Genomic DNA, 25,849 nt, shown 5'->3' with positions numbered 1-25,849 from the left:
AAGGATCCAAGAGGAACAGAACCCAATTTTATGTAATTGGTGTGTGTGTGTGAATTATTGTCTCTGATGGTTAGTGACACAGTTTTGAGGAGCAAGGGTAGTCTGGGCACTTACCTCCTGTACCTTTCACCAGCCAGGCTCCATCAAACAAGTATTCCGCCCTAATTCTACTACAAAACATGTCATTGGATGGCTCTGAATTCTAATGATGGAGAGAACCAAATAAATATTTATCTGTTTTTTCTATACCATGTATGGTCATATAAACCTATCTATGTCCACCTTTAACTTCATTTTTTTTGGTGAACTAAAAAGCCCCCAAATTCTTTAGCTTCTTTCATAAGCAATATACTCCAACCCCTTGATCATTTTTATCACTTTTCTGTACCTTTCTTTTTTTTATATGGGGTGACCAGTACACAGTGCAATATCCCAAGTCTGACATAGATTTATGTAAAAACTGCTTTTTCATTGATATATGATGCCAAGAACTCTTTCCTGGTCAATCATCACCATTTCAGGCCAAGACTATATGTGATTGGTGGGTCTTCTTGTGCACAAAAAGGGGGGCAAAGTCCCTAAAGGTAACAAGTTTTGATAATAACTGTTATAAGATGTTATAATATATTGTATCAAGTAAAACCACATTAGACAACTCACTATCTAATTGATTGATTAATTAATTCTATCTGAATCTAGATAGAAGCTCAGAAGAACAATCTAACAAACATTGGGGCTGTGCAGATTAAATTAATTTAAATGGGCTTGCAACACAGCTTGCTGGATCAGGCCCACATATTACTTCATGGGTGCGGAGGGAGAGGCAAAAGACTATAGTTTCTAGACTATGTATAGAAATCAAATATTTGCATTTTCCCATTTGGATCCTTGAAATAATGATAGGAAAGAAGATTGTTAACACTTACTTCTGTGCTGATCTGGCTTGCAAAAAGTTTTTTTTATTGATTAAATTTCTATGCTGCTTTTCTACCTACTGTGCTCAAAGTGGTGTACATCTCTCAGGGATCTGGCTTAGCCAGCCCTGTGCTATAGCAACCCACTGCCACCAACTAGAATTCTTCATTGCTGAGGATGGCTCTACCAACAAACCTTGGCCTTCTCTGCCCTTTACTTTTTTCAAAACTGAAAGAATGGTAAGGCAGTTCGGCATGGGGTGGGAATGATAGACAGAGACAAAAGTATACTAAAAAGATTCAAAAGTTTACTTAGTTCAAAAAAGTAGTTAAAGTCAAACAGTTATATGCAGTTACAAAATTGAGCAAAAGAAAAATCAAAAGTTCAAATAACTGGCTCCTCTTGCAAGACGTGCAAGATTTGCAAGACGTAGGCCTTGCAAAACTGTCTCACCAGAACTCCCAGATCAGCCTTTCCCTAGGCCTCTCTGATCCCTGCAGCAAATCTGACTCCCTCTCTGCCCTACTTTGGCAAAATCAGCCTCTCCTGTCTGCAGTAGCTGGTACAAGGGATTTTACCCCCTCTGTTGAAGTTTTCAGCTCTCAGCAGGGATGTGTACGAAACGCATTTTGTGATTCATTTTGAGCTCAAAATGAATTGCAAAATCCTTGAAACGATTCATCAGAACAGTGGCCAAGCTGGCTGTTTCGCTTTAAAAAAAAAAGGTTTAAACAGATTTTTAAATCGCCTGCTTGCCCCTTTCTTTTGTGGGTTGGGTGATAGATAGCACCCATCATGCCCTACAGCCTGCTTTGGTGTACCTAGGAGCTACACATGGGGAACAATGGAATGTTTCAAGTTTCCCATTGTTCCCTATGGCCAAAAGAAGTGGCACTCATAAAATGAACACGACAAGTTTTGCATGGCAACTTGCAATGCATTTTGCATCCCTGCCTTGTAAAACACTGCAGGTTAGAAGCACACAGTAAGAGGGAATCTGTCCGTCTCAACACAGAACACAATTTCCCACCAACTAGAATGACTGGCAGTCCAAAGCGATCATCTGCCCAATGGCCCAGGTGATGAGATGAGGCTCTGGACAACCAGACAGCTTGCCCACTGACTGCACCCACTGTGCAGGCAACTTCCGCTGCTTGGGAGCAGGAGCATACACACCGGCCACTTCCGGTCTGACGCTGACAGCGGCAGCAAGAGAGTATGCTGCTGCCCCACACCAGAAATTTTGCAGACAGTGCCGGCAGGGAAAACGGGGTGGAGGGTAAGAGCACCCTCCCTGCTCCTTAAAAGTAACCCCACCACCACCAAACCAGCCATCTGCTGGTTCATGCACATCCCTAGTGGTCTCAGGTCTCTGATTACCTGACCACAGGTGTGTGTTTGGGGAGGGGCGTACCTTCTAGCATCTTCAGCTGGAGTCTGGCCAGGTGTAGCTCTCGAGGAACTTGGGCCAAGTAGACACAGGGACTCAACAGCAGGCGGGAGAGAAAGTGGGCACCAGTCAGGCACCCATGCAAAAAATCAAAAACGAAAAAGCTGGGGGTGGGGGAACAAGAAACACCAGGGAAACAGACAGCCTGGGCAGGCTGGGCACCAGACAGAAGTCACAGAACATCAGCCTGCCCACCCCGCTACATGCAGCCCAGCCCAGTCCAGGCAGGCAGGCACACAGCAGCAGCAAAGAGGTGAAACTTGGGGCTGCAAAAGGAGAAACCAGCACATGGCACCCAGTTATTAAAGCCACTGGGGAGAGCTACAGGGAAGAAGAAATCCACACAAGGAAAAAAAAATTCAAAGCAGCACCCAGTTAAAGCGCAAAATTCAAAGCAGCACCCACCCATGGGGGGGGGGCTGGGGGGCTGGTTACAAGTAAGAAGAAGAAAAATAAACAGAAAGTATAACAAAATTCAAAGTATCACCCAGTTAAAGCCACAATGGCTGCTGGTACAATTAAAGAAAAATTAGTGGGGGCGGGGGGAGTAGTTATAGACACTGCAAATTGAAATGAGAAAAGAGAGAGGGGGGAGGGGGAGAGAGAGGAGCCATGGGCACTTTCTGTCTGGGCCAGGTAGGCCCCACCACCACTCTGCTTTCCTCTGCTACTGTGCTGCTGCAGTCTCTGTCCTTCTTCTCTCCTGATGGATCCTCCCTCTTCAAGAGACAGACACCATAAGGGTGTCTGAGCCACATCTCTCTGGCTCAGAGTCCTCTTAAATACATGTTGAAACTTCCTCCTCCGGCCCTCCCTCTCCCTGCTCCCTCCTCCCAGGCAATGGGGACACAGTTGCCCATGAGAGCACCTGATTTGAATGACAAGAAGCCAGCCAAGAAGCAAGGAGATCTCAAGCCAAGCAGAAACCAGTGCTAGAAAACCAATCAGCAAGGGGAAAACAGGACTCAAAAATGGCACCCAAACACTTGAATTGATTCAACTTGAAGCACAGTCATTTCAATTCAAAGTCGAAACAGGCCCTTAATTTTAAGAGCATTTCATTTTGAGTTCAAATCATTAGAAATGGCCCATATCTAGTCCAATCGATTCAAACTCGAATTGATTTGCACATCTCTAGCTCTCCGTGATTTTTAGCTCTGTGAGGTTCAGCTCTTTTCAGCAGCTCCTAAAGCTCAGGAAGCTCTGGAGCTCCTGGCAGCTCCTAAAGCTCTGTTTCTCATGACTCCAGACTGGACCCCAGACTGGACCCAGACTGACTAACCGACTCCCTTCAAACAATTCAGTTTAACCTCCCTTTCCCTCCTAAACCAATCTGTGAACAGAAACTGTGGACTGTTGACCTGCTACGCAACTTAGAGAACAGAACAGAACATGTGGAATACACAAACACAATACAAGCAACAGAAAGATAATAAGCAATTCAACACAAAATGGAGGATTGATCCTCATCCTCCACAATATTCTAGATAATTTAACAGTGATACAATATAATTCAGTAGATGGTAAACAATATATATTCTAAATTAGAACCTCTTGTGTACTAATTTGTGACTACTTTGTTTATTCATTCATTCATTTGGACTGTGAACACAGTCTGTGCTGAGTCGCATGTAGAAGGTAACTGTTCAAAAGCAATTAATCATTAAAACATCTGAACATAAAAGTATTTCAAAGTATAAAAATAAACTTTTAAAAACATTCCTGCTTATCCCTGGACAATTTTAAAAGTCTTGCAAAACGTCCAGAATGTATTACTCATCTTACAACAAGGGATGTGCGAACTGGCTCGAGGTTGAGCTGGTTTGCCATTGAACCAGGCCTGTTCGATGGCTCGCCCTCAAGCCAAACAGGGCCTGGTTCAGTTCGGTTAGGCTCAACTTTGAGCCAAACACACACAGCCTGGGCTGGCTCAAGGGTTCAAGAAGTTAAATTTTTTTTTTTGAAGTTTAATTTTTTAAAAAACTTACAACCTGATGTGCGGCAGCTTTCAAAATGGCCACCACAAGCAGGCAGAGGGCCAGAAAGGCTCATAAATGGGCCAAAATACCCCTAAAACTGGGGGAGGCCAGCAGGGGAAGCAGGGATCGTTGGAGACCCCATCCCAGCCGCGGCAGTACCCCCTGAGGCCACCAGACTGGGCAATTAGTTTTTAAAAAATTAAACTTCTAGAACCCTCCACCTTCGAGCAGGGACCATACTGTTTCGGCCTCAAGCTGAACTGGGGCACGGTTCGACATACACGGAACCAAACCAGGCCTGGTTGGGTTCAAGTCCAGTTCTATTCTAACCAAACTGGGCTTCCCAGTTCCATGCACAACCTACCATACTTACAACTTTCCTAGGGAAATACAAGATTTATTCCAGGAGTCCAGGATTTTGCAGACCCTCAGGCAAAGAGGCCCCCTCACCTCTTGAGGTATGAGGGAGTAGAGACCACATTATAAAAGGAGGAAAGGCTGGATAGACTGGGCTTATCCCTAAGAGTGGGGTTCTCACCCAAATTGAGCCTTGGAAACTACTATTAACTATTACTGTTATTTATATACCACTTTTCCGCAAAACAGCTCTCAAAGCAGTTTATGTTGGGCAGGTTCATGTTATATGGAACCTGCATTTCCAACAACCCATGATCAGTCAGAACTTGAAATTGGCATCACAGACTATCACATAACTTGGTTTGTTGAAAATAGCTGTGTTGAGTCAGAGGTACATACTGTTGGAAATTCTCTGTGGTGAGAGAATCCCTTTCTCATTATAGCAGAGTACACAGAGGCACAACACAGCGGTAGTTTAGTTAGGCATGCGTGTATGCTGAGAGTAAAGTAACTTGGAGCCAATTCATCGTTTCAAATCAATATATAAGGCATTTATTAAGGAACTCCATTCTAGATAGGAAAGTGAGGAGTGAGGATCTCTAATCTATCTATCTAGCTGGATGCAGATGGATTCTGCATCTTCTCTGCACATATGGTGCAGGGAGAGAGGCGTGCCATGTTGCAAGGTAGACGGGCAGGAAGGGAAGAGAGGAGAGGAAGGAAGTTAGTCCCTGAGATTAGCAATCTACATATCCAAAGGGATAGTGTCAGAGCAGTAGAGAAGGAATGACCAATGTCTTGACCCTCTAGCCCTCTGACTCACTAGTCTGTCCTCCACTGTCTGAGACGAGACAGCGCAAAGTCCTTAACTTCCAACACATACAGCCCCTGTCTGTGCCTCCCAGCAAGGCCCTAGGATGCTGTACTGGCCTGCTTTGCACCACCTTCCCTGCCCTACTTCCTGAACTTTGTATACCCTGAGCGCAAGCTGTGCAAACAGGTAATGTAAAAAAGCTATATGTCAACCCCCACTCCCTCCAATTACTGTTACTGGAGTTTAAAATCTGACAGATCGGGCTAGCTGAGAGAGTTTTGAGATGATAGTTGTTAAAGCAGAGCATTAAACAGCCTTTGGATAGAGAATCAGTACTATACTCAGCATTAAAGGTGAAAATGAAGTGCAAATTCATAGGGAGACATTATGATTTTATGTAACTGTGTTTATCCCTTGCCAAGTAATTTCTATTGTGTCATTTTAATTATTTGAGTGCATTGAACAAATGATTTCAGGAAACCATTAACATGGGCTCCAAAATGTTTTCTCTGGGTGCAGCTTTAGGAGCCAACACAAAAACATTTTTTTTGCTAAGCAGTTTTAAAATACTTGTTTCTAATATGTTTCCCTCTCGTCTGTATTTTGCCTTTGAAATAATTTTAAAACCTCTAATTTCTCTAAGCCCCTTTGGCTAGCATGAACTTTGAACCAAACACACAGTTAATAGTACTTCCCAAGTTTGTCACAGACATTAATTAATTACCTTGCTCTGCCAAAAAAAGGGCATAAATATCATCAGTTAAAGTTGTATTTTGCAGATGAGAAAGTAGTATAGTAGAACTTGGAGGAGGATCTGCCCTAGGCCACCAAGTCTCTCTCTTTCTTTCTCCCCCTCTTTGCAAGCCAAAATAACTCAAAGATTACTGACTTTTTAAATTATATACTTGAACTAAAGGAGGATTCTAATTTCATTTTCTTCGTAACCTCTTTAGAATTCTCTCTTAAAGAGAGAAAACAAACTCTCTCTTCTTATTTTCTGCACCAATTAGATGGCTGCAGTGCACACTTTTATTACTGACCTTAGATCTTCAATTAGGTATCCTAATACCTCTGGGAGAAAATATCCTGTTGGTATCGTGTGGGGAGAGACAGTAATTTAGTTCTATTAATTGACCTTTTAGGTGCCCATGATGTCAGGTTTTGCTACATTAATGTCAGGTGTACAGTTGAAAGTAAGATGGAGCATTTGCCTGTGAGATATACTTTTCAGAACTCACCCAAGTATGACATAAGCACAATGTTAGTTCTCTATTTTGTGACTGTGGGGTTTATAAACATTGCCTCTGGGGGTGCTTCTTCATGTTGTGAAACTGCAAAAAAAATAGGATTCTGCATATATTAGCTTAAATCCATGTCAGAGCATGCCAGATTAAAATTGACTCTGAGATATTCAGTGCAAACATATGTGATTACAGTGTTTTTTTCTGTGTAGTATGATATTCGTTTTGATGTAGGAATGTCATATGCAATTCTACTTGATTAACTGCCTCATTAGCCTTCCTATATTAAAACCGGTTGATATTCACCTGCATTAGTATGGGAGCCTCTTCTCCATAATAAAATCCCACACTCAGTCACCCTCCTAGGCAATAGTTGCTTCAGAAATAACCAAGTCATTTGTCCTACACTCATGGCTCCTTCATACATAGAAATTGAATAAATTAATAATAATAATAATAATAATAATAATACACACATTTTCAGAATGAATGGTATCCATCCAGTCTGACACCCTGGCTTGTTCTCAAACTATGGTTAAAACAAACCTGGATCTGCCAGGTTCATAAGCAATGACAAATCATGGTTTATTTTAAATCTTGAACAGAAGCTGTACATTTCCTCTGCTTGTGCAAAAAGGGAAGTGACAGGGGCGAACAGGTGACCACAAGATTCATGCTAGTATATGGTCCTCTACATTAATGGAGTAATAAGACCACTGTTCAATAACAGTAATCTTCTGAATATGAACTTTCAGGGGTCTGAATCTCTTCACTTTCACAGTGTCATGTAACAGAATAATTCATTTGAACTCAACTGTGTGAATCTAATGCAGCTCAATGGTAATTTCCAATATATTTTGTTATTAATAATAGCGCAAACAAACTGAATTTTGGCCTTTTTTCAGAAGTCATCTTTTTGTTCCAACTTTGAATGTGCAAATAACATTACTTTCACCACTTGAGAAGTAACAATGCTTGCAAACATATGTCACACCAACAAGACTATGGAGATCTATGGCAGTCCACCATTGTGGAAAATAATGTATTGTGCCTAATATTTAACTCAGCATTGTTCAGGAAACTTATGGCTTATGTGCATAGATTCAAAATTGGGAGGGATTTCAAACACTTTAAAGGTTATGGTCAATATGGTATATCATGCTGCGATCTGCAGAAGTGCACCTAAGTAATTTTGGAGCCCGGCCCTGAAGGCCTTTGGAGCCCCCGCCCGCCACTGCAAGTTAAGCATCATCCCCCTACACACACATCGCGACACGTGCAGTATTTTTAACACGTGGGTCCTTGAGGGAACAAACAGCAACTGAACTGACAAGAATGTAAGGATATAAAACAGGCACATTTATGCATATATGCATAAACAGAAACATTTCAACACACAACTTAACACACTCCCACCCCACATATTTCCTTCCCCACTTCCCCCTCTGTTTCTAAAGAAGTGGTCATGCTCGGCGCCTGGGGCAAGCTACAGTTACGCTTGACTGTTCATTGCAGTGCAGGCCGGTGGTGCAGCGACCACACCGCCCGAGACAGACTAAAGAGGATTTGGGGGGCCCCAGGGGGTGTGGAGGCCCTGGGCTTTGGCCGGGAAGTCCAGGGGTGAGAGCGCCTCTGACAATCAGTACTCAGTATGGTATGAGCCAATTACAAAAGCAGAACACAATCAGAAAGAAATAAAAGTCAAATATAAATGTGACAGATAGGAAAGAAGAACCCAGAGTGCAACTATAAAAGGATACTTAGGTTATAGAACAAATAACAAACAATAACCCTGTTCAGTCATTCACCAAAGCATGAACTCTGGCCCAGATGCTGCATCTATGGCAGTGTGATGTCAAGTCTTGTCCCCTGAAGAGACGTATTCTTGGAAAGTGTTGGGGCTGGGCTTAGGCTATGGAGCATGTTGGCATGAGGCTGAGGTTTGCTGGCACACTATTGTGGGTGCTGCTCCAGGGTACAATGTCCAGGCATTGACTGAACGGGGCTAAAGTTATGAATGGAAAGTAATTGTACCTCTTGAAGTGCATTGTTAAGCTGCCATTTGGAAAACTCTTTTCATTTTTGGACATGACAACTCTGGATAGATGTTGACAAGCTGAGAAGGATTCAGAAGCTAGCTACAAAGATAAAAGTGGGGAGGGAAGCCTACTAGGACAAGTGGAGAAATTGGCTGTTTTTAGCCTAGATGATGAGAGATGTGCTTTAAAGTATCTAAAATGCTCTCTGCAAAAAGAAGGGAACCATCATTCATAACAGCCACTGAGAACATGACAAAATAAATAGTTTTCAACTACAGAGAAGGGAACTTCAGGAGGGGCTACACAAACAGCCAATTCCTTGATAAAACTGTTCCTTGGAAGTATGGAGGAGAGAATGTTGGAATGTGGTCACACACAAAAACCACCCTGCACATTAAAAAAAAGTTAGCATATCAGGAAAATGGCAAACTAGAACCTGTCTCCTTGAGGCAGCAACTAAATGCAACCGCAGTGGTACACAACTCTACCCAGGTCCTGCTGGATGCTTATAAAGTAGATCCATCTCTGTAGGAGCAGTTAGAGCATAGATGAGAGCTGGTGCTGAAACACTCCACACATTCACCTTGCTTTTCCTCCCTAAGCCATGTTTTAGCTAAATTTCTCCCAGCAATGATCATTTCCAGTCACGGAGCCCTACAAAACAAACAAAAAAGCTTTAAAAAGGGAATAGCTTTGCTCCCTCCTCACTGAGCCATACTGCATGTTAAGTCCACCATACTGCTTCATAAGGATTTGGCAGCAGTTCCAACTTAAGAGCAACCCTGCTGGATCAGGCCCAAGGCCCATCCAGTCTAGCATCCTGTTCCACACCAGATGCCTCAGGGAAACCCACAAGCAAGAGCTGAGGGCATGCCCCCTCTCCTGCTGTTGCTCCCCTGCAACTGGTATTTAGAGGCCTCTTGCCTCTTAGGTTGGAGGTAGCTTATAGCCTTCAGACTAGTAGCCTTTGACAGACTTGTCCTCCATGAGTTTATCTAAGCCTTTCTTAAAGCCATCCAAGCTGGTGGCTGTTACCCACATCTTGTGGCAGAAAATTCCATAGGTTATGTTATGTGAAAAAGTACTTCCCTTTGTTGGTCCCAAATTTCTCGGCAATCAGTTTCATGGGACGACCCCTGGCTCTAGTGTTATGAGAGAAGGAGTTTTTTTTTTCTTGCTGTCTCCACAGCAGCTACTGCACATTGTGCCAAAACCTTCAACAAGCTGCCCACCACAATCCCAGAATCCCTCTCCTGGTCAATCACTGACAGCTCAAACCCCATCAGTGTATATGTGTGTGGGGGGGTCCCCAATATGCATCACTTTACACTTGCTCACCCTGAACCACATCTGTCATTATGTTGCCCACTCCCCCAGTTTGGAGAGATCCTTTTGGAGTGCCTCACAAACTGTTTTTTTTAATCCACTACCCTAAATAGTTTGGTGTCATCTGCAAATTTGACCACCTCACTGCTTCGCCCAGCTTCTAAATCATTTATGAATAAAACAAAAAGCACTGTTCCCAGTACAGATTCCCTAGAGGACCCCACTTCTTATTTCCCTCCATTTAGATAACGGTTCATTAAGGAAACCTTGAAGTGATCCTCACAATCGCATGAGGAGGCTACCGCCTTCTGCGGGGTGGACGCCCAAAAGTGCTTACCTCCCTGAAGACCATCGCAGTCAGGGCTCTGGGCAGGCGGATCGGTGGTGCAGATGAGTGGTGGCTCTCCTGCTGGCCACCCACACCTCACCTGGCAGCTCCAGGGCTCAGGTGAATGGAAGCACACTGCCCCCCAGAGCCCCAATAATGCACCGTGTGAGTGAGCAGTGCATTTCTGGGAGGCCCCCTCCCCGAGTGTGTCTGCCGCGGCTTCAAGCCTAAAACCCAGGTTAAGCGGTGGGCGCCATAAGTGGGCTTTCCATCAAGCCACCACTGGGAGCCGTGTGGCTCCCAGCGGTACTCATGACCAGCAGGAAGCAGGCTGGCCCAGTTCCTGCTGGTCATGAGAATAGCTTCCTACTGTTCCCTGTCCCACAACCAGTTGCCAATCCACACATGAACCTCTCCCCTTATCCCCTAACTGCTAAGTTTTCTCAAGAATCTTTATGAATACAACAAATATTTATATACCGCTTTCAACAAAAGCTTTCAACTTTTCAACAAATGTTTCCCATAGCATTTTACATAGAAATAAATTAAGTAAGTAAATAAATACATACATACATAAAATGGCTCCCTGTCCCCAAAGGGCTCAAAATCTAATAAAGGAAACGTAAGATAGATACCAACAACAGCAACTGAAGGGATGTTCTACTGGGGATGGATAGGGCCATTTGCTCTCCCCCTGCTCAATAAAGAGCATCACCACTAAAAGGTGCCTCTTTGCTCAGTTAGCAAAAGTTGATGAAGAACTTTGTCAAAAGCTTTTTGAAAGTTCAATTATACTATGTCAACTGGATTATCTTTATCCACATGCCAGTTGACACTCTCAAAGAACTCCAGAAGGTTGGTGAGGCAAGATTTACCTTTGAAAAAGTCATGCAGGTTCTCCTTCAGCAGGGCCTGTTCTTCTATAAGCTTAACAATTTTATCTTTGAGAAAATCAATTTGCCCAGCACAGACGTTCAGCTAACCAGCCTGCAATTTCCCGGATCACCTCTGGATGAGTTTTTGAAAACTGGTGTTACCTTGGCTACTTTCTAGTTCTCTGATACAGAGCCTGATTATAGGGAAAAGCTATATATTTTTGCAAGGAGGTCGGCAGTTTTACATTTGAGTGCTTTAAGGACACTTGGGTGGATGCCATCTGGCCCTGGCAATTTAATTTTTTCAGTCAGTTTAGAACATCACCTCTCTATCTGATTCAGTTCTTTAATCTCTGTCCCTGAGAAGCTTGGTTCAGGCAAAGGTATACTCTCTGTATCCCTGCCATGAAGAGAGATGCAAAGAGCTCTAGCTTCTCTGCAATCTCCATATCCACCTTAATAATCCCTTTCACTTCTTCATCATCTAACGGACCAACCATCTTCCTGGCAGGTTTCCTGCTTCTGATCTATTTAAGTTTTTGTTATTTCCCTTGTTGCTTTCCGCAACAAACTTTCTTTACAGCTCCCTTATTTTCTCCTTGCATTCCCATTGCATTCCTTGACTTTACTGGTTAGCCATGCTGGAGCGAAATGACTCTCCTGATTTTCCCTTTCAGTTTTCTTTGCACCTAAATCCTCATTTTAGAGAAGTTTCCACTTCTGAAGTTCAAAGTGTCTGTGTTAGAATTCCTTGATGATTCTCTCCTTGCATATATGCTGAATTTGATCACACTATGGTCACTGTTCTCTAAAGTTTCCACAACACTGACATCTCGCACCAGCTCCTGTACACCACTCAGGATAAGTCCAAGGTCACTTCCTCTCTGGTTGGTTACGTGACTAACTGTTCTAGGGCACAGTCGTTCAGCATATCTAGAAATTTGGGCTCTTTGTCATTACCTGAATGTGAACTTACCCATGTGTGGATAATTGAAGTCATGCATAGTTCTGTGGCCATCATGTTTTATTTGGCCCAATTCTAGTTTTCAATATATAGAGCAGGCCTGCTCAACTTTGGCCCTCCTGCAGATGTTGGTCTACAACTCCCATAATTCCTGGCTATTGGCTACTGTGGCTGGGGATTATGGGAGTTGCAGTCCAAAAACAGCTGGTGGGGGAGCTAAATTGAGCAGGCCTGATATAGAATGTTTTATGAGAAAACTCAGACATTCACCTAGGTAATTTTGGACCCTGGACCTAGAGGCCTTTGGAGCACCTCCGCTGCCCACAAATTAAGCATCACCATGCTCAGCCAGGCAACACACCATCCAGGACAGACGAAAGAGGATTTGCAGGTGCCCAGAGGCTGTGGAGGACCTGGACTTCACCCGGAAGTCCAGGGGTAAGGGCACCTCTGAGAGAACTAGTAAGTGAGATCCATCATTGACTGGGCAAAGTCATTTTGCATTTAAAAGCAAGTTATTTACAAACACACACACACACCCGCAAGGATATTCCAGTGAAAAAAAGTAATACATCTAGCTCCCTCAAGTAGAAGGATCGTTCATGCAAAATTTGCTCTCCCTAGCTAGTCAGGAAGTGTGATTTTATTTTGCACAAACAAATCCATGAACAAACTCTTAAAAATATATAATAGATACAAATTCATATATGTACGTGAATGTTTTATTAATGTGCTTCCAAAGGGGAAGTAAAAGAAAAGTTTGCAGTTTGTAAGGTGTCAACTTGAAACATTCATTTTCTTAAATAATTACCATCGATATATTTAATTCTCCTAAACGTATCCGTCACAAATCCCATGCATAGCAGCCTTCGCAAGAGTTCGCGAGCGAGCTGCCGATTAGTGACGGAGACAGAAGGAGAAGCAGCGCGCTAGGTTGGCTGTGCAGGGGACACGGCCACTGCCAGATTGGCAGGCAGTTGTGGAGGAGAAGTGGCTGCTGGTCAGCGAGCAGAAGCAGCCCGGCCGCCGAGGGGAGAAAGAAATGAAGATGGGGGAGGAGAGACAGGGAGAACTAGGGATGTAGATGCTCTGCACCAGGTCAGCTAGTATATGGTAAATTTGAATCATAGTAAATTTGAACCTGAGAAAAGATCTTCTGTTTCTCTGGGGCATGATCTCATTTTTGAAATATTGATCTAATTACTGAGTGTTAAAAAAAATCTGTTCAAAACCAGAACAGTTAAAATATGATTATATTCAGACTATGTTCTAAAAAATAATAAAACACATATAACCTGTCCCCCAGCATGTTCCAGTGCAAAATTCCAGTGAATTTCCAGTGAAATGCAACTAATTTTAGTGGCAGGAAAGTCTATGAAAAATTTGGTATCTGTAAGAGGTTTCCCGGAAGTGGGGGCTTCACAGCGGGAGAAAGCGGTGTAAGTTAGGAAGAGTTAAGAGGAAAGTATATAAAGTGCATATAAATGTAATAAGCATACACTGGAGTAAATCTGGGTCGTTAACATTGCTGCTTTTTATTGCAATTGATTACAGTTTGTTATGGTTTTTCAAACCCTCACTTTAGGGGAAGAGCCACCATTGAGCTGCGCCTTGCACCCCATACATGCCCCCTGCATCTGACATCAGATGCAGGGGGGGGATGATTTAGCTCCCAAACGGGGCCACACATTAGCAGCGCTGCCGGAATGACTCTCCTTGGCCAATTTAGCTCCCAATCGGGGCCACATGGATTCGTTTAGGAGCTAAACCACACCCCAAATCTGACATCAGATGTAGGGGCATGGCTAAATGCTCAAATACTCCGTACATCTGATGTCAAATGCAGGGGGCAGGGCTAGGGTGGCCACAGCGGTGGCAGAACCCAGGCCACTGCTGGCCTCCCTCCACGCCAGCCTGGTTGGGAAACTTCTCCCCATCCATCCCACCCATTTCTGACCAATAAACTTGGAAAGGGGGTGCCATGCCTCCTGGTTCCTATTGATCATTCACCTGTGTGCAGGCAGGGCACATGAATCGTTTGCGTGTGTGTGTACATGCATTGTTTCTGGTTATTTTTATGAGTGTCTAGCTTAATTTCCTTAGCTTTAGAGATGTGCACAAAACTGGTTTGTGCGGTTCGGTTCAAATTCGAACCGGGTTCGAACCAGGAGGGGGTGGTTTGGTTTTGGTTTTGCTCGAACCCCCACCCCCCCCGGTTAGGTTTGAATTTGAACCATTTCAAACCAGTTTGGACCGGTTCAAACTGGTTTGAACTTCCAAATGTGGGTGGGGTGGTATCTGGCACCCATGGGTACCTACCGGCCAAATCCCAAAGCAATCGGACACTCGTATGATTTTTTATGAATTTTTGAAATTTATTTTAATTTTTTTCTCATCGGGTATAATGCGACCCAAACTAGCCCATTATCCCCTTTTGTGGAGTGCCTAGGGGCACAAAAGTGGGGTGGGTGGTAGGCACCCAGGGGTGCCTACCACCCACAAAACCCCAAGGCAATTGGAAACTCCGATTATTGGTGAATTTTAAAAGTATTTTTGAATTCCTCATAGGAAATAATGAGGATTGCAGCAAATGTATAGCTTCACCTCGGGGCGGAAAGGGGTGTCCTAGGGTGGAGTGTGGTGGGTGGTAGTTCCCAAGGTGGGCAAGGAAGCTATCAGAATTATTTGAAAGGAATTGGGCAAAGGGCTGATTTTTTAAGTGATTAAACAACAGAACCCAGTACCCCATGGGTTAGCAACCCATGAGGGTGGTTGGAATCCTCGCTCTGGGCCACCCCAGCACCCCCCAAGTGCAGTTATGGGGCTGCTGAAACCTCCATTCTTCCCTATGGAGAAAAACCTTAAAGCCACTTTTGGAGTGCTGGGGTGGCCCAGAGTGAGTGGTCGTGTAGTGCACAGATGGTGCCAACCACCCCCATGGGTTGCTAAGCCATGGGGTACTGGGTTTTGTTGTTTCTAAGGTGTTCTGAGTGTAGATTCTTTGGTAGCATATCAGATTTTCAATGACAAACCATGAATCCACTCTCATTTGCTAACCTTAAAGACACATGAGCTTCAAAAATCACTTTAAAAATCAGCCTGTTGCCCAATTCCTTTCACATAATTCTGATAGCTTCCTTGCCCCCCTTGGGCACTACCACCCACCACACTCCACTCTAGGACTCCCCCTTTCCCCCAGAGATGAAGCTATACATTTGCTGCAATCCTCATTATTCCCTAGGAGGAATTCAAAAATACTTTTTAAAATTCACCAATTCACTACTATTCACTAGGGGTGTGCACGAACCGGTCCGGAGGCCATGTTGGAGGCCTCCAAACCAGTTTGGAGCCAGACCGGTCCAGCAGTCCAGCACTGAGGGGGGGTCTACCTTTAAGGGCGGGGGGGTAGAACTTCCCCCTCCCGCCACTCTTCCTCCTCCGGCACTGTAGTTTAAAGCGAAGTTTTTGGGGCGGCAGCATTCCTCGCTGCTGCCCCTGCCCCCGTCGTCACGTGTTAGTCTCCGTAATAGCAGCACGCATGCGCGCGTGGTGGCGCGCACACGACTGTCGCCACCGTGCGCGCACGCCTCCTACGTCACACCTCCCCGCCCTTAAAGGTAGACCCCCCCTCGGTGCCGGTCCGGACCGGTCCAGACCATGCACATCCCTACTATTCACAAAGTATTCACAAAAATACTTTTAAAATCCACTAATTAATAAATAAATAATCGGAGGAGTGTCTGATTGCCTTGGAGTTTTTTGGGTGGTAAGCACCCCTGGGTGCCTACCACCCACACCACTTTTGTGCCCCTAGGTGCTCCACAATAGGGGATAATGGGCTGGTTCAGGTCCCATTATACCCTATGAGAAAAATAATTAAAAAATATTTTTAATATTCATAAAAAATCGTAGGAGTGTCCGATTGCTTTGGGGTTTGGGTGGTTGTTGGCACCCATGGGTGCTCCACAATAAGGAATAATGGGCTGGTTCTAGTCCCATTATACCCTATGAGAAAAAAATAAAAATAAATTTCAAAAATTCATTAAAAAAATCGTACGAGTGTCCAATTGCTTTGGGGTTTGGGTGGTAGGTACCCATGGGTGCCAGCTACCACTCCACCACCTTTGGAGGTTTGAACCAGTTCAAATCAAACCACCCCCAGTTTGATTCAATTCGAACCTGCAGCTCGAACCTGATGGCTGGTTTGGTTTGAATTCAAACCATCGAACCACCCTGGTTTGAATTCGAACTGGTTCGAATTCGAACTGGTTCGCACATCCCTACTTAGCTTATGAAATCACCTGGCATTGTGTGTGTGTGTGTGTGTGTGTGTGTGTGAGAGAGAGAGAGAGAGAGAGAGAGAATGAGAGAGAGAGAGAGAGAGAGAGAGAGAGAGAGAGAGAGTCCAATCAACTTTGCAATGCTTGGAACAATATGCACCAAATTGGGTACAGGGGTAGAGACACATAGGGACACCTCAACAGAATAGTTTGTGTTGATGTCATCCATCCCAATTCAAGATTTTTTAAAAAGAAAAGCCAAAATCGCACTGAGAATAGCAGCAAAAAAACCCTTCACATTTGAGAATCACTTAAAATAAAATAAAATAATAACAACAACAACAACAACAACATAAATAGATGGACCAATTATCTTGAAATTGAATACACCGAGTCCTGCCATCCTCCACTATGTGTGTTCCAAATTTCAGAGCTCTCTACCCAGCCATTACCATGCTCTGGTTTCTTTTCTCCCACACTGGTTCAAAAGAATCTCTCTCTTGTTTTTGTCATTTTGCAATAGTGTGGGTGCATGTTTACACTTTGTTTAAAAATATATTAAAAAAAAAAAAAGCTCAGAGAACGATAACTGCGACTGTGGGGGGGAAATTGCTCAAACTGCAGAAAGCGGCTGTGGTTGTCATGTTGTACTTCCACTGCTATTTTACCTTTCAATTTTCTGATAATTTTAATAATTTTATTTCTGGATTATAACCAATCAGATATAAGCTTCCAAATACAGTACAGAGTGTGAAAGCTGCTATGGATTTTGGATTTGCCTGTGTGGTGTTGTGGTGTCCATTGTTTTAGAACAATGCTGGCAATGCATGAGAGCACCAGGGAGAAATTTTATATACACACACACACACACACACACACACACACACCGGAAGTTGACTGCACAGCACAGGAAACAGGTCTGCCTGGTTAGGAATTGAGAAGGGTGGCAGGCAGAGCCAACACTCCCCAAACATGCACAGCCTTTTGAACAGCTAGTGTTGCACCTGGAAAAGTGGTGGGGTAGCAAAGGAGCAGGTAAGGTCCTTCTTATCTGCTTTTTAAAGGAGCTGACCCTTACCCTGCCCGTGGCCCCTGCCCACAAGTGCACATCCCTACTCACTCTTCAAAATGATTTATTATTTTTAAAAAATAGATGTCCAAACATCCATTTCTGGTGGTACTATCCATGACTGGTTTTACCATGTCATTCGTTGTTTGCATAGAAAAGCTTTTAGGTTAACATTAGAGTCTCAAGCAAGAGTAAGTTATGCATACTTCAATCTAGTGCAAACACATACCTGGACCGATTTGGGCTGGAACCAGTAATTATGAGCAACATTAGAGAATGCTAGGATAAGCTTTTTTTTCCCTCCAGAAATTCTAAAAATGCATATAATTAATTCTTCCAAGCACAAACCTTTTCCCATGAGCCCCTACATCCTCTTACTTGTGACTGTGGCTGGCTGCTGTGTTGCAGTGGCTGGTGGTCTCTGGAGGTAGGGAGTGAGGCCTTTCCCCTCATTTATCTTTCTCCCTTTCCACTCCCTCTTTTCTCTCTCTTCATCCTCCTATCATCCTCTGGTGCTTGGAACAATGCTATGCATGTGGGACCTTGGGAAAAATCATTTTCACCAGGGAAGGGTAGGGGGAGAAAAAGATGAGGCCTGGGAAAACTAAACTGGGAGAGAAAGAACAGTATTCCACTGCTTACTCTGCTGCCATCACTGAAGCTTGCAGTCCAGCAGGCAGAACAAGACAGGCTTGAAAGGGAGAAGTATACAGAACCAGAAAATAACTACAGTGGGGAACTGACTCAGTCCAGAATACCGGGTGTGTATTTTGAGTGTACCAAATTCATATTTCAAACCGGGTAATATGAAGATAGGAGACATCAAGCCCCATTGCAAGCAGAACATTAAAAAAAGAAAAAAAGGACTTAAGGCAAACTAATCTGCTCTTGATGACACCTTGGAAGAACCTCCTAACTATAAGAGCAGTTGGGCAAAGGAATAAAGAATTGTTGTAGAAGCTCTTTCTTTGGTGGTCTTCAAGAAAATGTTGGACAGGCATCTATCAGGAGCACTCTAGATGTAATAAGAGATCATGTCTCAGGCCAGAGGTTGGACTAGAACTTCCTTTGGTTTCTTTCAGCTTCTACAGACATCCCCCACCCCACCCCGACCCCAGTCCCTTCCCCTCTAAGTTGGTTGTGCTTTGTGGCAGGGTTTTTTGCGAGAAGAAAAGATGAGATTTTCCCTACAAAATGTTGTACAGCTTCTGAAGATTACATGTTTAATTTTACTAAGCAAGAAATCGTGAGTGAACATAGGACTTGTTAGTGCTAGGCAAGTAGCTGCTTCGGATATGTTTAAAACTTCCTTTCTGAGCTCTGAAAGATTACATCTGTGCTTCTAGACCAAGTTCTTCTCTCTGTAAGCTGTGGGGAGGGAAGCTTGTAAAGTTTAGGCTCATCCAAATGGCCCCGTTATCTTCTAAGACCACAGCCAAATGACGCAACATATATACACTCCCCCTTCATACCTGCCCCCATACCTTTTACAGAAATGACCTAAACTTGGTCAGGTTCACATGTCCCCAGAGATGATCACATTTCACTGCTTCAAAAAAGCTTTGGTCTGCACAGCCTGTAGCATCAAATTTACACTTCAAAAAGCAGACAGCTTTTTTCCACATCTTATTCACTTAATGGGTGAGAATGTAAAATTAGTTCCGTTGCTGATGAGGACCTTGAGCCAAATGAAAAGTGTTCATTTGTCAGCACAGACTTACCGCCCGAAACATGATTATATAGCTAATCCAATAATGGGTTTTGATGCTAAGCATTTATTTATATACAGCATATATTGTTATCTGTTGATGATTAGGGGCTACAATTTACTCTTATTTTCCAAGTGTGTCGTCAGATACAGCAGCATCCTAGATATTACATGTGGTTAACTGCACTAGAAATATACATGAACAAAACCTTGGGAACAGATTGCTGTATTTTTCTCTGCTTTCCAATGAATCAATGTTGAATTTTAGCTTTTACACTTTAAAATATTAATGATGAATAAAGCATTTTAAGATGAGAGCCTCTACATATTATTTAATGTGACACCAGATTAAAATTTTACACCTAAATTTTTCTGTTTTAGGGCATATTTTCCTTTTATACTTTTTTTTTTACCAGCTTTTAGTACTAATGTTTAATGATCTTTGGGATAGAGCGTATGAATGTCATAATCCAAATGTAAAAGAAATAGCAACTGGGTTATTTTTTAGGACTGACTAATTTCACAAATAACTCTAATGTGTTTTATTTCTAAGTAGCTTGTTGAATTTTCTTTCGACACACATTCTGCAAAGCACACATCACATTCTCCACAATAAAAGCACACATTAAAATGAAGGGGGGGAGGTTTATTGAGGATTTTAGAATAATTTTAACACAGCTACATTATAGTTCCATTGCTTTTAAAATAAGTGTAAATGTCACTGAATTGTAGGACTAGGTAATATTATTCATTATTTATTTATTTATTTTATTTAACATGTCAAACATATAATCAAACATATTCATGTATATTAAACATGTAATCAAACAAATAGGCATAAATGTAAACATAAATTCCAATGTTTAAAAAAGGGTTAAATTCTTAACACGAATGTAGCAAATAATACAGTGAAATATCCAGACACAATATAACATGAAAAATAAATTCATTTGGTATTAAAAAAAAAGATAATTGCAGATTTGGAGCACATTGAAAAACTGCAATGCTATTTGAAATTGAATCAAGTTACTTTGGGGTTCATTTGTTTTTAAAAGTTCCACAAACTCATATAAGGATTTTATTAACTTTGCTTGAAATTTGCCAGGAAGATACAATAGATCAGAAAATATTAAACTGGCACAATCATGCCAGTATAGTTAAGATGAGGAATGTTTTCAACATTCCACCATTATAAGCCCTGAACATTCTATTGCTTATAAAATCAAAAGTATCCATCCAATTTCCATGAAATTGTGCACTCATCAATTAGGGGACAAGAGACAGCACTGCTCCAAATCTGGTTCAGATCCATTGCAATATGGCTGAGATACAGCAGTTTAAGTTTTAAACTCCTAAAAAGAGGGTTCAAAGTGTTTGTGAAGTTTTTTTCACCACAGATAATATGTGTGTGTGTGTGTGTGTGTGTGTGTGTGTGTGTGTGTGTGTGTGTGTAGGTTTTTTAGCATTCCTCCAAAATTCAGGCCCATACTGAACTGGTGCTTTATGCTTGTTTAAAAACATCAAGCTAATGATTTTTGAGTAATTATTGTTCAAAATCCCTATAATAACAGGGGAAATAACTAAGGGAAAGTTAGCTAAGAGCATAACAGAGTCTGCCCACTATGAATTTTGAAGCCAAGGAAGGCGGGTATTGGCAAATTTCTAGCCAGTCCTGGCAATTTCTGTTCAGACTTCCTGGTTCTGAACATAGGTGCCTGATAAGGACAGTCTGTAAGCACTCTGCCACGTTTTTACTCAGATGTAAGCCCCAGAGAAATAAATGTGGTTCCCCCCTCAGAAAGGTTCCCTCCTTCTATATTATGCTGAGTGGCTGGGAGGATGTGGGGGGAAGATAACCCACATTCTTGCCCAGGATCTCTGCTGGTTCTGAACCTCGCAGTTCTGCTTGATTTAATTTCCTACAGGATGGTGTTATCAGCAGAATAGTGGTAGGCCTTAAACCAATCTGACTGAAATAGTAGGCTTTAACTCTCTGAATTGCACCAAAAACAAAACTGCCTGGAAATTCAGTAATCCAAAAACCTTCGGTTTAAGATGAGAGTTAAGATGCTTTACATTTTCAGTAATGCTCTAAAAAGAATGGAAATTGGAAGTTAAGGTGCCCGTCTTAATTTCCACACCATATAACCGGTAAAAACTTTGTACAGTCTGGTATATGTATTTATTATTTATTTGTTGTTTTTGTACACTGCCCCAAAAATCCATCTCTGGGCAGTTTACAGCAAAATAAACAAATTAAAACAGAAATTAAATCCTTAAAACGATTTAAAACCACAAGTCTAGTTAAGAGGTTTAGGTGAATAAATGTGTCTTTAGAGGCTTTTTGTAAGTTGTCAGAGATGGTGAGGCTCTTATTTCAACAGGGAGTGCATTCCAGAGTCTTGGGGCAGCAACAGAGAAGACCTGTCCCTGGATAGCCACCAGACGAGCTGGTGGCAACTGCAGACAAACCTCTTTGGATGAGCTCAATGGGTGATGGGGCTCATAGGTTATAACTGGCACCTTGTATTTTGCCCAGAAACGTATTGTTAGAAAAATGTAGGAGTAATATGGTCTCTCTGAGATGACCCAGAGACCAATCTGGCTGCCGCATTCTGTACCAACTGCAGTTTCCAGAATACATACAAAGGCAACTCCACATAGAGCGCATTGCAGTAGTCAAGTCTGGAGGTTACCAGCATATGTACCACTTTCTGAGTTGTTAATCGCATGAAACGGACGCACCTGGATTATCAGCCAAAGCTGATAGAAAGCACTTCTGGCCACCACCTCAACCTAAGACACTAGGGAGAGGTTTGGATTGAAAAGCACTCCAGATTGCATACCTGTTCCTTCTAGGGAAGGGTGACCCCATCCAAATCTGGCAGATCACAATTGTCTTCCTGCATTCTGACCCCGCACAATAAGGACCTCTGTCTTATTTGGACTCAGTCTCAGTTAGGGGTGTGCACGGAACCACACAGCTGCGGTCCAGCACTGTGGAGGGGGTTCCTTTAAGGGTGGGGAGGGTTTACTTACCCCTCCCGCTGCTTTGCCCCCTCCAGCGCTCGTATTTACTGTAAAAATTGGGGCAGCAGGATACCTCCCTGCCACCCCTTGCCCCTCCGCAATGCAAAAGGCTCCGGCAAGCCTTTTGCGCACACGCACGTCGCGTGCAAGCTTTACGTCTCCCCGATGCCGGAGACCCGGTCTACCCAGCCTCGGCCCCTGCTGGCGGGTAGACCAGGCCTCCGACCTCCGGAGGCCCGGTCTACCCGGCCTCGTCCCCGCGGGTAGACCGGGCCTCCGACCGCCGGAAGCCCGGTCTACCTGCCGGCAGGGGCCGAGGCCAGGTAGACCGGGCCTCCGGCGTTGAGGAGACGTAAAGCTCTCACGCGACGTGCATGTGCGCAAAAGGCTTGCCGGAGCCTTTTGCATTGCAGAGGGGCAAGGGGCGGCAGGGAGGTATCCTGCCGCCCCAATTTCTACAGTAAATACGAGCGCTGGAGGGGGCAAAGTGGCGGGAGGGGTAAGTAAACCCTCCCCGCCCTTAAAGGAACCCCCTCCACCTTGACTGAACTGGCCAGGTCTGAACCGGTCCGGACGGTCCAGAGGCCTTTACAATGGCCTCGGGACCGGTCCGGACCCATCCCTAGTCTCAATTTGTTATCCCTCATCCAGCCCATCACTGCCTCCAGGCAGGCATTTATGGAAGTTAGGCCTTCTCCTGATGATGTTGACATGGAGAAATAGATTTAGGTGTCATGAGCATGCTGATAACACCACACACCAAATCTCCTGATGATCTCTCCCAGCGCTTTCACGTAGATGTTAAAAAGCATTGGAGACAGTATGGAGCCCTGGGGAATGCCATGTTTTGAACAACAGCTGTCTCCAAGGGACATCATCGGGAATCTGCCCATGAGATAGAAGCTGAACTACTGCAAAGCAGTGCCTCCCACTCCTAACCCCCTCAGACGCTCCTGGAGGAATCTATCTATCTATCTATCTATCTATCTATCTATCTATCTATCTATCTATCTATCTATCTATCTATCATATTTGTACACCACCCTAAATTTCCATCTCTGAGCTGTTTACAACTTTGGTCAATTGTGTCAAAGCTGCCAAGAGATCCAAAAGGACCAACAGAATCACACTCCCGCGTGTCTATTTCCTGTTGGACATGGGCTTGCAGATGCAATAAAGACAGAAAAGAATTGCTTCTTTGCCTAAGCATAGGTCTTCAAATGTGCTCTATGCTGTACTCTGTTGGATTAGACTCGAGTCTTTCTCCCATCATCTACCTTGCCACTTCAGCTGCCGTAGTTCTTCCGTATACCAATGGACCAATTGCAAAGCAGGTCAGAAAGGATGCTTAGGACCGATCATGTCTACTGCCCTGGAGGCTTTACGCACAGGGCTTCTGCCCCAAATCTCCTTCAGAAGAGAGTGTGTGCATTAACACACCAGCCAAACTTACCTCAAAGTCCCTTCAAGATTCTTGGATCCACTCCACACACAAACCGGGCTTTGTGATGCGAATTCTGGCTTATCTCGACGTATTTCCGGGTTTTTAAAATGCTGGTTTTAAGCTACTTTTTCTGAAAATGTCAGAGCAAGTGGGAGAGGCACTGAAGTAGAATCATTAGCATGATAAGAGGCATGCTCTCTTCAGAAATGCAGATCTATCTCTGTAGGGAGCTCTCTCTCCACCCCCCATTGGCTAGAAGGAAAACACTGACACCTGCCATGTGAACTTGTTCAAAAGAAAACCGAGAACAGAGGGAGGGACTGCTTCCCTCAATGCTATGAGTGTAGTTCGAAGTGGCTTCGCTCAACATTTACCCCAAAGCCTGAAGCCAAGTGCGAATAATTCCCAGGTGAGTTTGTTGTTCCAGTTCTTCACCAGGGCATCAACAGAATCAACAGCAGAGCTAACACTAAATCCTTCCAAGACTTCTTGGAATCGTATTGGATCCAATAACCTTCTCTGGTGGACCATCCTAATAGGCCCCTTACGCCTGTAAAGGTGGAACATAATTGTGAGTCCAACCTTCACCAGATGGCAGTTGTCTATGACAAAGGGGAAATCACAGGAGTTCCCCCACCCCTCATGGAACACCAGCCTCAGATCAGAGGAAAAGACTCATGGAACACCCCTCATGGAACACCCCTCATGGAACACCAGCCACCAGATCAGAGGAAAAGACCAGATCAAACATGTGTCCAGCAACATATGTTGGTTCCAAGACCACTTAAGATAGACCCATAGTTGTCATGGCCACTATGAACTTCTGAGTAACCCTGGACAAATTGGTCTCAAAGTGAACATTGAAGTCCCCCACCACCATAAGCCTGGGAGACTCCAACACCGAGCCCAAGACGAAGTCCTTCAGCTCAGTTAGGGACTCTGTTGGGCAGCAGGGTGATCGGCACATCAAAAAAAGTATCAATCCATTCCTGGTCCCCAATCTTAAGTTCATACATTCAATATTGCCAGACACTTTGACAGGGATCCTGCTAAGCGAGATGGTAAGACACACCTATTTTCCCAGGCTTTTAATTAAAATTAATTTCAAATTGTTTTATTCTGTGAAATTGTTTTGTTTTACTCTGTGAATTGTTTTTAATCTGTGAAAGTGTTTTAACTGTTTATTTTTATTTTTATATTGTAATTTGGATTGTGTACACCGACTAGATGTGTGTGTGTGTGTGTGTGTGTGTAGATAGATAGACAGACAGACAGACAGACAGATAGATAGATAGATAGATAGGTGGTATATAAATATTTATGTATTTGTTACATTTATATACCATTATTTAGATGATAGATAAATAAATATTATGCTTATAGACCACAGTCACCGCATCTCCCCACCCACATCTTCTCACCTGCTCCTCAACAAACTACCCTGGAGGGAGAATCTGGGACCAAACTGGGCCACCAGCCTCCCCCAACCAAGTTGCTGTAATACATACCAGGTTGGCCCCTTCATCCATAATCAGATCATGGATTATTTCTGATTTATTCTGGACCGACCTGGCATTACAAAGGAGCCAGGTGAGTCTCTGTGGGTAGTTGGCACTGCTCCCTGCAGTCAAAGGGCTTGTAGGACAGCCAGAAGGGGAAATAGCTATTAGATTTCTGATTTCCCTTCTCCTATAATGGCTTGCTAAACTGCCAACGTTACTGATCAGAGGTGCATCAGGCAGAAATTCATTAGGGGCTTCTCTAGGAAGTGATTAGGGAAGATGCACCTGTTAAATGTCTGCCTACATGCATCCCTCCCCAGCCCACTGTCCAACTGAAAGATCAAGGCAAAGTGTGGGTGCATAGAGCCTCATTTCTAAATCTATCAAAGTACCAAATATTTACAGCTTATATGGCACAGAAGTTAAGATGGGCACATTAACTTGCAATTTCCATTCTTTTTTGAGCCCAAGTGAAAATGTAAAGCATCTTAACTCTCATCTCAAACCAAAGGTTTTTGGATTACTGAA

At 43.5% G+C, this 25,849-nt stretch overlaps 1 long non-coding RNA gene across 1 annotated transcript in view; it reads left to right on the top strand.

Moving 5' to 3' along the window:
* Positions 1 to 5,554: 5,554 nt before the first annotated feature.
* LOC128325230 (uncharacterized) overlaps positions 5,555 to 25,849 on the top strand; it is a 32,787-nt gene continuing 12,492 nt past the window's right edge. The window contains exon 1 of the long non-coding RNA XR_008307318.1: positions 5,555 to 5,701. This is a non-coding gene — a long non-coding RNA (uncharacterized LOC128325230). The remainder of the gene's footprint in view (positions 5,702 to 25,849) is intronic.

The sequence above is a fragment of the Hemicordylus capensis genome, chromosome 4, assembly GCF_027244095.1.
Source record: "Hemicordylus capensis ecotype Gifberg chromosome 4, rHemCap1.1.pri, whole genome shotgun sequence".
Lineage (NCBI taxonomy): Eukaryota > Metazoa > Chordata > Lepidosauria > Squamata > Cordylidae > Hemicordylus > Hemicordylus capensis.
Note: the sequence above shows the minus strand (reverse complement) of the source record. Positions and strands in the feature narration are given on the sequence as shown.